Below are 9,378 nucleotides of genomic sequence, written 5' to 3'. Positions count from 1 at the left end.
CCGAGATTTGAAAGCAGATCGCTGGATTCAGAGTTCAGAGCGCTAACCATTACACCATGGAACCTCAAGATTACTGAATGCTGCTGCCCGGGTGGAAGAGAATGAATAAAAAAAAAACAGCTTCAGAGGAACGTAGCAAAATGTCAATCCAAGGCGGTGCAAATTTATAATAACTCGTCATTCGGCATGCAGGGCTTCTCACACGTTTACTGGAGCAGGACCAGGTGTGGCCTTCAAAAGAAAAGCGCGCTATTCCAGGTAATTTGACGACTAAATGGCGGGCAGGGCAAAGAGGCCACCACAGAGCAGATGTGATCTTTTATTTTCTTTTTTGCGAGAGAAGTAGCGGGATCGATGCCCGCATTCTCCACTTCTGTTTTCATGCCTTTCACATTGGCTTTCATTGGAATCAAGTCACAGTTTTCTTTTATTCAGTGGCGCATCCGCAGTGGGACATCAAAGCGCTAAATATATAGCAGAGTGCTGTCGATCAGGCCATTGGAATCATCACCAGAAGCGACCATCTGGGACAGTGATCACCAAACTTGTTCCTGGAGGGCCGGTGTCCTGCAGATTTTAGTTCCAACCCTAATCAAACACACCTGACCAAGCTAATCAAGGTCTTACTTGGTATACTTGAAACATCCAGGCAGGTGTGTTGAGGCAAGATGGAGCTAAACCCTGCAGGGACACCAGCCCTCCACGACCAGGATTGGTGACCCCTGATCTGGGAGAAGGATATCGTTTTGGTCAAGTGGAAGCAGGTGGACTTAAGGGTGAAGCAGCTAGGTTTTTTGGATGAGTTTCGGTCACCTGACCCTCATGCCAAAAACAGAACTACCACACTGCTTTGCCTAAACCCGGGATCGAACCAGGGACCTTTAGATCTTCAGTCTAACGCTCTCCCAACTGAGCTATTTCGGCTGCGTTGACTCAGCTTTCCTGCAACATGCATGTCTGTGAGACCGATCAGAGCCTTAAAATGCCTCTGAGTCCTAAGACAGTAAAAGTTTGGCCAATACGGGGCTCGAACCCGCCACCTTGGCGTTATTAGCACCACGCTCTAACCAGCTGAGCTAACCGGCCACTTTCAGCTCACATTACTACAAAGCCCAGACTAACTGTCATTCTCCAGACTCCAAGGGATTAGCATGATATTCCAGCTTTTTTGAGCAGTGCTGGCAAAAAGCCAGGTTCCACCGAGATTTGAACTCGGATCGCTGGAGTCAGAGTCCAGAGTGCTAACCATTACACCATGGAACCTTTAGGCTACTGAATGCTGCTGCCCGGGCAGAAGAGAATGAATAAAAAAAAAAAAACAGCCTTGGAGGAAAATAGCAGAATGTCAATCCAAGGCGGTGCCAATTTGCATTGTTTCTGAGTAACTCGTGATTCGGCATGCAGGGCTCCTCACACGTTTACTGGAGCAGGACCAGGTAGGGCCTTCAAAAGAAAAGCGCGATATTCCAGGTAATTTGACGACTAAATGGCGGGCAGGGCAAAGAGGCCACCACAGAGCAGATGTGATCTCTTATTTTATTTTTTGACCACGTCGAAAAAGCGGCCAATGAACAGCACCGAGGGAAATTAGCTCAAATAGTAGAGCGCTCGATCAGGCCATTGGAATCATCACCAGAAGCGACGTGACCATCTGGGAGAAGGATAGCGTTTTGGTCAAGTGGAAGCTGGTGGACTTAAGGTTGAAGCAGCTAGGTTTAAACTCGGATCGCTGGATTCAGAGTCCAGAGTGCTAACCATTACACCATGGAACCTCGAGATTGCTGATTGCTGCTGCCCGGGCGGAAGAGAATGAATAAAAAAAAAAAAAAACAGCCTTGGAGGAAAGTAGCAGAATGTCAATCCAAAGTGGTGCCAATTTGCATTGTTTCTGAGTAACTCGTGATTCGGCATGCAGGGCTCCTCACACGTTTACTGGAGCAGGACCAGGTAGGGCCTTCAAAAGAAAAGCGCGATATTCCAGGTAATTTGACGACTAAATGGCGGGCAGGGCAAAGAGGCCACCACAGAGCAGATGTGATCTTTTATTATATTTTTTGACCACGGCGAAAAATCGGCCAATTTATGTCACCAAGGGGGAATTAGCTCAAGTGGTAGAGCGCTCGCTTAGCATGCGAGAGGTAGCGGGATCGATGCCCGCATTCTCCACTTCTGTTTCCTTGCCTTTCACATTTCCTTCATTGCAAAGCTGGCGGCACCTTGAGGGTTGAAAGCAAAACTTCTTAGTTCAGCTTTGCCGGTTCCTGTGTAGTACTTAGCATTGCAACACCTCAGAAGCCCTATCAAGTCACAGTTTTCTTTTATTCAGTGGCGCATCCGCAGTGGGACATCAAAGCGCTAAATATATAGCAGAGTGCTGTCGATCAGGCCATTGGAATCATCACCAGAAGCGACCATCTGGGACAGTGATCACCAAACTTGTTCCTGGAGGGCCGGTGTCCTGCAGATTTTAGTTCCAACCCTAATCAAACACACCTGACCAAGCTAATCAAGGTCTTACTGGGTATACTTGAAACATCCAGGCAGGTGTGTTGAGGCAAGATGGAGCTAAACCCTGCAGGGACACCAGCCCTCCACGACCAGGATTGGTGACCCCTGATCTGGGAGAAGGATATCGTTTTGGTCAAGTGGAAGCAGGTGGACTTAAGGGTGAAGCAGCTAGGTTTTTTGGATGAGTTTCGGTCACCTGACCCTCATGCCAAAAACAGAGCTACCACACTGCTTTGCCGAAACCCGGGATCGAACCAGGGACCTTTAGATCTTCAGTCTAACGCTCTCCCAACTGAGCTATTTAGGCTGCGTTGACTCAGCTTTCCTGCACCATGCATGTCTGTGAGACCGATCAGAGCCTTAAAATGCCTCTGAGTCCTAAGACAGTAAAAGTTTGGCCAATACGGGGCTCGAACCCGTGACCTTGGCGTTATTAGCACCACGCTCTAACCAGCTGAGCTAACCGGCCACTTTCAGCTCACATTACTACAAAGGCCAGACTAACTGTCATTCTCCAGACTCCAAGGGATTAGCATGCTATTGCAGCTTTTTTGAGCAGTGCTGGCAAAAAGCCAGGTTCCACCAAGATTTGAACTCGGATCGCTGGATTCAGAGTCCAGAGTGCTAACCATTACACCATGGAACCTTTAGGCTACTGAATGCTGCTGCCCGGGCGGAAGAGAATGAATAAAAAAAAAAACAGCCTTGGAGGAAAATAGCAGAATGTCAATCCAAGGCGGTGCCAATTTGCATTGTTTCTGAGTAACTCGTCATTCGGCATGCAGGGCTCCTCACACGTTTACTGGAGCAGGACCAGGTAGGGCCTTCAAAAGAAAAGCGCGATATTCCAGGTAATTTGACGACTAAATGGCGGGCAGGGCAAAGAGGCCACCACAGAGCAGATGTGATCTTTTATTATATTTTTTGACCACGTCGAAAAATCGGCCAATTTATGTCACTGAGGGGAATTAGCTCAAGTGGTAGAGCGCTCGGCCATACCACCCTGGGTACGCTAGAGGGAGTTAGTGTGCAAACAGGAAGTGAAAGGCTGCAGACGGGAGAGAAAGGCTCTCCTTTTCTTTTGTTGTTTTATTTAGTTTTTTTTGGGTGTTTAATATAGTTTAAGGAGTTATTATTTTTATTTTTGGAGTTTAAACCACCTGACAGCAGCACATGTGCTAGCTGGAAGGTGGTTATTCACTTTTTTTGCTTGGATTTTTTTGGGACAATGGAAAGCACAAAGGACAAAATCACTGGACTTTCGGGCAAAACAAGAGGAGAAAATAACACAGAGATGGATGGTGAAAAGCAAAGAGGAGACGACACGGGAGTACGAGAGGGAAAACAGATGGGAAACAACACAGCACGAGGAGGAGAAACAAACATGGCTAACATGGAACGACAAGAAAATCAGCAACAGGAAAGACAACATGAAAGGAGAGGAAAGAAGTACTTGAAGGAAGCAACTGTAATACTAAACGTGGACAAAGTAAAAGAGGTGAGAGTTTCAGACATTATTAAGAAAAATGTAAAACAGAAACAAAAACAGAAAAATGTGGACATGGGAGAATTTTGGCAATAAGACCGAGAAAGGACAAAGAATATGAAATAACTTTAGAAGAGGAAGAAACTTGTGACAAACTGATTGATGGACTAACAATAAATGAAGAGAACTGTGAAGTTAAAATGTTACAAAACAGAGACTATGTTGTCTCCTTTATGCACTTGCCTGTTTATCTGGAGGATAGTGTAATATTAGAAAAATTGGATGGATGGGGTGTTAGCCCCTTATCAAAAATTAAAAGGAGGACATATCCGGGCACTGAGATTGAGGATGGGACAAGGTTCATTAAGACACGGTTTCCCAAGGAGGTGGCTTCGCTTCCATATAGCACGAAGTTTGAAACGGCAGAAGGACCACAATATTTCCGGGTGATGCACAGCCACCAAGTTAAGACTTGTAGGCTGTGTATGAGCCCGGAGCATGTGATGAAGGACTGCCCAGACTTTAGGTGCTTTAAGTGCGAAGAAAGAGGACATTTTGCAAGAAACTGTGATGCAATTAAATGCCCGGAATGCCTCCAAATTTTAGCAAAATGTGAATGTTGGATGGAGGCAGAGGAAGGAGAAGAAAGAAACCAGATAAGCAGGCAAGTGCATAAAGTAAACAATGTAGAACAAAATGAAGGAGAAGAACAAGCTGGAGTTTTACAACCAAAAGACTTACCGAAAGAGAAACAAAATGGAAAAGAAATTCAAGAGGATAAGAAAATGCATGAGAGGAATAATGAAGATGACATTTTTTGTGAAGAAAGACATGAAGAAGAGAGAGGAAAAATGCAAAATGAAGCAAATGAAAGACTGATATTGGAAGAAAGGGAGAGGCAAACGCTTTTCAAAGAAAAGGAAAAAAGAGAAGAAGAGGATAATGAAAACATAGAAATGGAAACAATGGACAATTCTCAGATGTGTGGAGACAATGAGGTGAAGACTGGACAAAGAAATGAAGAAAAAAGTAATGAAATTGGAAGAGAAGAAGAAATTAAAATGGACAGAGAGGAGAGAAGAACAATTCGAAGAAGGACATTAAAGATTAAACCTAATCTAGAAAGTACAAAGAGAAAATTGACTACAAGAATGAAAAACATGAACAGATATGAAGTGTTAAAGGAAATGGAGGGAGATGATGAGTAATAATGATTTTTAGGTTTTTAATTTTATCTTTATTTCTTTTAATGGTTTTAAAATGTGTATCTTTTAATGCAAGAGGTATGATGGAAAAAGGGAAATTCGAGAAAATAAGAGAAAAATGTAAAAATAAGGACATGATAGTATTACAAGAAACAAACTGGAAAGATTATGTAATGGAAGATTTTAAAAAGAAGTGGGAGGGGGATATCTTATATAACAATGGTGATGGTAAATCTGGAAGAGGGGTGGCATTTTTATTAAAAAAAGATGTTTTTAATATTAAAAAAATCGTGTATAAAGACAATAATGGAAAGTGTTTAGTGATAGAAGTAAACTATGAAGGACAAGAAATGATTATAGCCAATATACATGCACCTACGGAAGAGAAAGATAAAAAAGAGTTTTTTAAGATTTTAAATAAGGTAATTGAGAGACATAAAAAAATAATAATGGTAGGAGATTTTAATACAGTTTTTAATAAACAAGACATGGCAGATGGAATGGTTTTTAAATCTGACACAGCAAGGAAAGAACTAAAGGAGATAATAAAAGAAAATAATTTAATAGACATATGGAGGGAAAATAACAAAGAAAAAAGAGAGTTTTCAAGGAGACAAATAGTTGGAGATTTTATATGTCAAACAAGAATAGATTTTATATTATGTACTAGGAATATTGAGAATTTTATAGAAAACATACAGTATGAAGAGAACAGTTTTAGTGATCATAAGCTCTTGCATTTTAAAGTGAATGTAGATAACATACAAAAAGGACCAGGAACTTGGATTTTAAACACAACCATTTTAAAAAATGAAGATTATGTTCAAAAAGTCAAAGAAATAATAGAGAAAGAAAAAGAAAATAGAATGTATGATGAAGATAAAAGGATATGGTGGGAAAACACAAAATACCAAATAAGAAAATACACAATCAAATATTGCGCAGTACTACAAAGATGTAAAAAGTATACAGAAAAAGAAGTTTAAAAATCCTTAGAAAAAGAATTAAACAAAGAAAATAAAGATATTGAAAAAATCAAAGAAATAGAGCAAAAATTAAGAGATTTAGAAGAAGACAAATATAAGGGGGCAATGTTGAGGAGCAGATCTAAATACACAGTAGAAGGGGAAAAATGCACGAAATTCTTTTTTGATTTAGAGAAGCAAAGAGGTAAAGCAGGAATACTAAAGGAAATTAAAGGGAGAAATGGAAAAATTGTGAAAGGAAACATAGAAATACTAGAAGAAATCAAACATTTTTATGAAGATCTTTTTGAAGCAAAAGGTATTGATGAAGAAAAAGAAAGGAAGATTCTAAATTATATAAAAGTAAAATTAGAAAAAGATGACAACAAAGAATGTGACAGAGAAATAGATGAAGAAGAGATTGAAATTGCAATAAATCAACTAAATAAAAAGAAAAGTCCAGGTATAGATGGAATAGGAAATGAATTTTATATTGTTTTTAAAGATATTTTAAAAGGAATACTAAAAGAAGTTTTTAAAGGAATTTTTAAATGTAAAGAGATGAATGAAAGAATGGGGATGGGATTAATGAAGTTAATATATAAAAGAAAAGGAGCAAAAACTGAATTACAAAATTATAGACCAATAACAATGTTAAATACAGATTTAAAGATTTTAGCAAAAGTTTTAGCGAATAGATTAAAGGAAGTAATGCCTAAATTAATTAAATCAAACCAAGCATATGCAATAAAAGGGAGAGATATTGCAGATGTAACAATGAGTATTAAAAGCACAATAGATTATATACAAGAAAAAGAAGATGAATGGTTTTTTAATTAGTGTAGATTTTGAAAAGGCTTTTGACAGAGTAGAACATACTTACTTATTTGATGTGCTCAAAACATTTGGATTTGGAGAGAATTTTATTAATTGGATTAAAATTTTATATAAAGGGGCTTTAACAAAAGTAAAATGCAATGGTTTTTTAACAGATTGTTTTAAAATTACAAGATCAATTAGACAAGGATGTCCTCTTTCAGCGCTATTATATTCCCTAGTCGCAGAACCTTTAGGGTTAGCAATAAAACAAGAAACTAAAATTAAAGGAATAAAAATAGAAGAAGAGGAGGATGAAGGAAAAATATACCAGTATGCTGATGATACAACAATAATAGTGAAGGAGAAAAAGAGTGTAAAAGAAGCCATGAAAAAAGTACAGGAGTTTTGTAAGGGAACAGGAAGCAAAATAAATGAAAATAAAACACAATATATGAGGTTTGGTAAAGCAGATATTTTAACAGATTGTTTTCAATTTAGAGAAGTAGAAGAGCTGAAAATTTTAGGAATTTTAATTGGTAAAAATGAAAGAAAAGCAACAGAAAAGATGTGGGATGATCTAATAAGAGGAATAGAATCAAGATTAAATTTCTGGAGGATGAGAGAACTTTGCTTAAAGGGGAAAGCCTTAATTTTAAATGTTTTAATGACATCAAAGCTATGGTATAAATTATATGTAACAGAAATGCCATGTTGGATAGAAGGGAGATTGAAAAAGTGTGTTCAAGATTTTTTATGGGAGGGGAAACCCCCAAGAATTGCGTACAATACAATAATTGGAGCAACAGAAGAAGGAGGGATAGGATTGATGGATATTAAACAAAGGAAGAATTGTCTTAGAATCAAAATAGTTAAAAAGCTTTTACAAGAGGAGAACTCAACAGAATGGAAAAAAGTTATGAAATATTTTTTAAACAAAGTTGGCAATTTTAACTTAGGAGAAGACATTCTTTGGTTAAAAACAAAAAACTGGATGACGGAAAAGTTACCAGGGTTTTATCAAGAAATTTTAAGTGCATGGGGGAAATTTTTAGACGGAGTATTTTATCAAGTAAAGGGAAGAGAAAACTTGTTAAATCAACCTTTGTTTTTAAATAAAAGTATTTTAAAAGAAGGGAAGGAACTATTTTTTAAAAAATGGATGGATGTAGGGATTTTAAGAATAAGGGATGTTCTTTATGAATTCAAAAAGGGATTTTTAACTAAGCAATATATAGTCGACTTAATGGAAGAAGCTAAAGAGGAATACAGTGTAAAGGAAATAGAAAATAAACTTGAAACGGTCAAAGGTGCCATACCAAAAGAATGGATTACAAGAATAGAAAATATGGAAGAAGGTGGGAATGAAAAAATCATACATGTCAATTTAAAAGGAAAGCTTTGTGATTTTAAAGATTGTTTACTGAAAGACTTTTATGTGTATTTTAGAGATAGTGTATTTCAAGAACCAATAGCAAATAACTTTTGGGTACAAAGATTGAATAGTGTGAAAAAGGAAAATATATGGAAAAACATGAGAGGGAAAATAATAGAAACAAGATTGGAATGTTTTGAATATTTTATAAGACACAAGGCAATTTTTACTGAGTGCATTTTAACAAAGATACAGAGAGAACCAAATGCAACATGTAAGGTATGTTTTCAAGAAGATGAAGGAATTTTACACCTGTTTTTATACTGTAAAGAATTAGAATGTTTTTACATGAAATGCCAAAAAATGCTAAAAGATTTATTAAAAGATTGGGATGAAGAACAATTGGAATGGAATACTCTAGTGATGTTCGGATGGAATATGGAAAACAAAAACAAAAAGTTTGTAAATCTTCTTATAATGATGATTAAAAAATGTGTGTGGGAAAGAAGAAATGTAGCAAAACAGGAAAAAGTTGTTTTAAATGTGTGGAATATACTAAAACGAAAAATGGAAAGTTACATAAAAAGTCTGTACTGGTATTTTAAAGGAGAAGATATGTTACCAAGCTTTTATGATGTGTTTAATGATGAAGTGTATAATGTTTTAAATGGTTTAAAGTGGAAAATGCCCAAAGAGGATGTTATTTTATGAAGAATGTTTATTTTAATGTATTTGTTTTGTGAAATTTCTTGAAGTATTTGAATGTTAATGTGATAAGTTTTTGAATAAAGAAAAAAAAAAAAAAAAAAAAAAAAAAAAAAAAAAAAAAGAGCGCTCGCTTAGCATGCGAGAGGTAGCGGGATCGATGCCCGCATTCTCCACTTCTGTTTCCTTGCCTTTCACATTTCCTTCATTGCAAAGCTGGCGGCACCTTGAGGGTTGAAAGCAAAACTTCTTAGTTCAGCTTTGCCGGTTCCTGTGTAGTACTTAGCATTGCAACACCTCAGAAGCCCTATCAAGTCA

The 9,378-nt window shown here is 37.6% G+C and overlaps 7 non-coding genes across 7 annotated transcripts; 1 reads left to right on the top strand and 6 right to left on the bottom strand.

Moving 5' to 3' along the window:
- Window positions 1–851: 851 nt before the first annotated feature.
- On the bottom strand, window positions 852–924 carry trnaf-gaa (transfer RNA phenylalanine (anticodon GAA)). Its single transcript has one exon. It is a non-coding gene; the product is annotated as a tRNA-Phe (tRNA).
- Window positions 925–1,012: 88 nt separating this feature from the next.
- trnai-aau (transfer RNA isoleucine (anticodon AAU)) lies at window positions 1,013–1,086 on the bottom strand. The gene has a single exon. It is a non-coding gene; the product is annotated as a tRNA-Ile (tRNA).
- A 105-nt stretch (window positions 1,087–1,191) lies between these two features.
- On the bottom strand, window positions 1,192–1,263 carry trnaq-cug (transfer RNA glutamine (anticodon CUG)). Its single transcript has one exon. It is a non-coding gene; the product is annotated as a tRNA-Gln (tRNA).
- Window positions 1,264–2,093: 830 nt separating this feature from the next.
- On the top strand, window positions 2,094–2,166 carry trnaa-agc (transfer RNA alanine (anticodon AGC)). Its single transcript has one exon. It is a non-coding gene; the product is annotated as a tRNA-Ala (tRNA).
- A 576-nt stretch (window positions 2,167–2,742) lies between these two features.
- On the bottom strand, window positions 2,743–2,815 carry trnaf-gaa (transfer RNA phenylalanine (anticodon GAA)). Its single transcript has one exon. It is a non-coding gene; the product is annotated as a tRNA-Phe (tRNA).
- Window positions 2,816–2,903: 88 nt separating this feature from the next.
- On the bottom strand, window positions 2,904–2,977 carry trnai-aau (transfer RNA isoleucine (anticodon AAU)). The gene has a single exon. It is a non-coding gene; the product is annotated as a tRNA-Ile (tRNA).
- A 105-nt stretch (window positions 2,978–3,082) lies between these two features.
- Window positions 3,083–3,154, bottom strand: trnaq-cug (transfer RNA glutamine (anticodon CUG)). The gene has a single exon. It is a non-coding gene; the product is annotated as a tRNA-Gln (tRNA).
- Window positions 3,155–9,378: the final 6,224 nt, after the last annotated feature.

Source organism: Danio rerio, chromosome 3 (genome assembly GCF_052040795.2).
Source record: "Danio rerio strain M-AB ecotype USA chromosome 3, GRCz13ab, whole genome shotgun sequence".
In the NCBI taxonomy this organism is placed as follows: Eukaryota; Metazoa; Chordata; class Actinopteri; order Cypriniformes; family Danionidae; genus Danio; species Danio rerio.
This window is presented reverse-complemented; position numbering and strand designations above follow the sequence as displayed.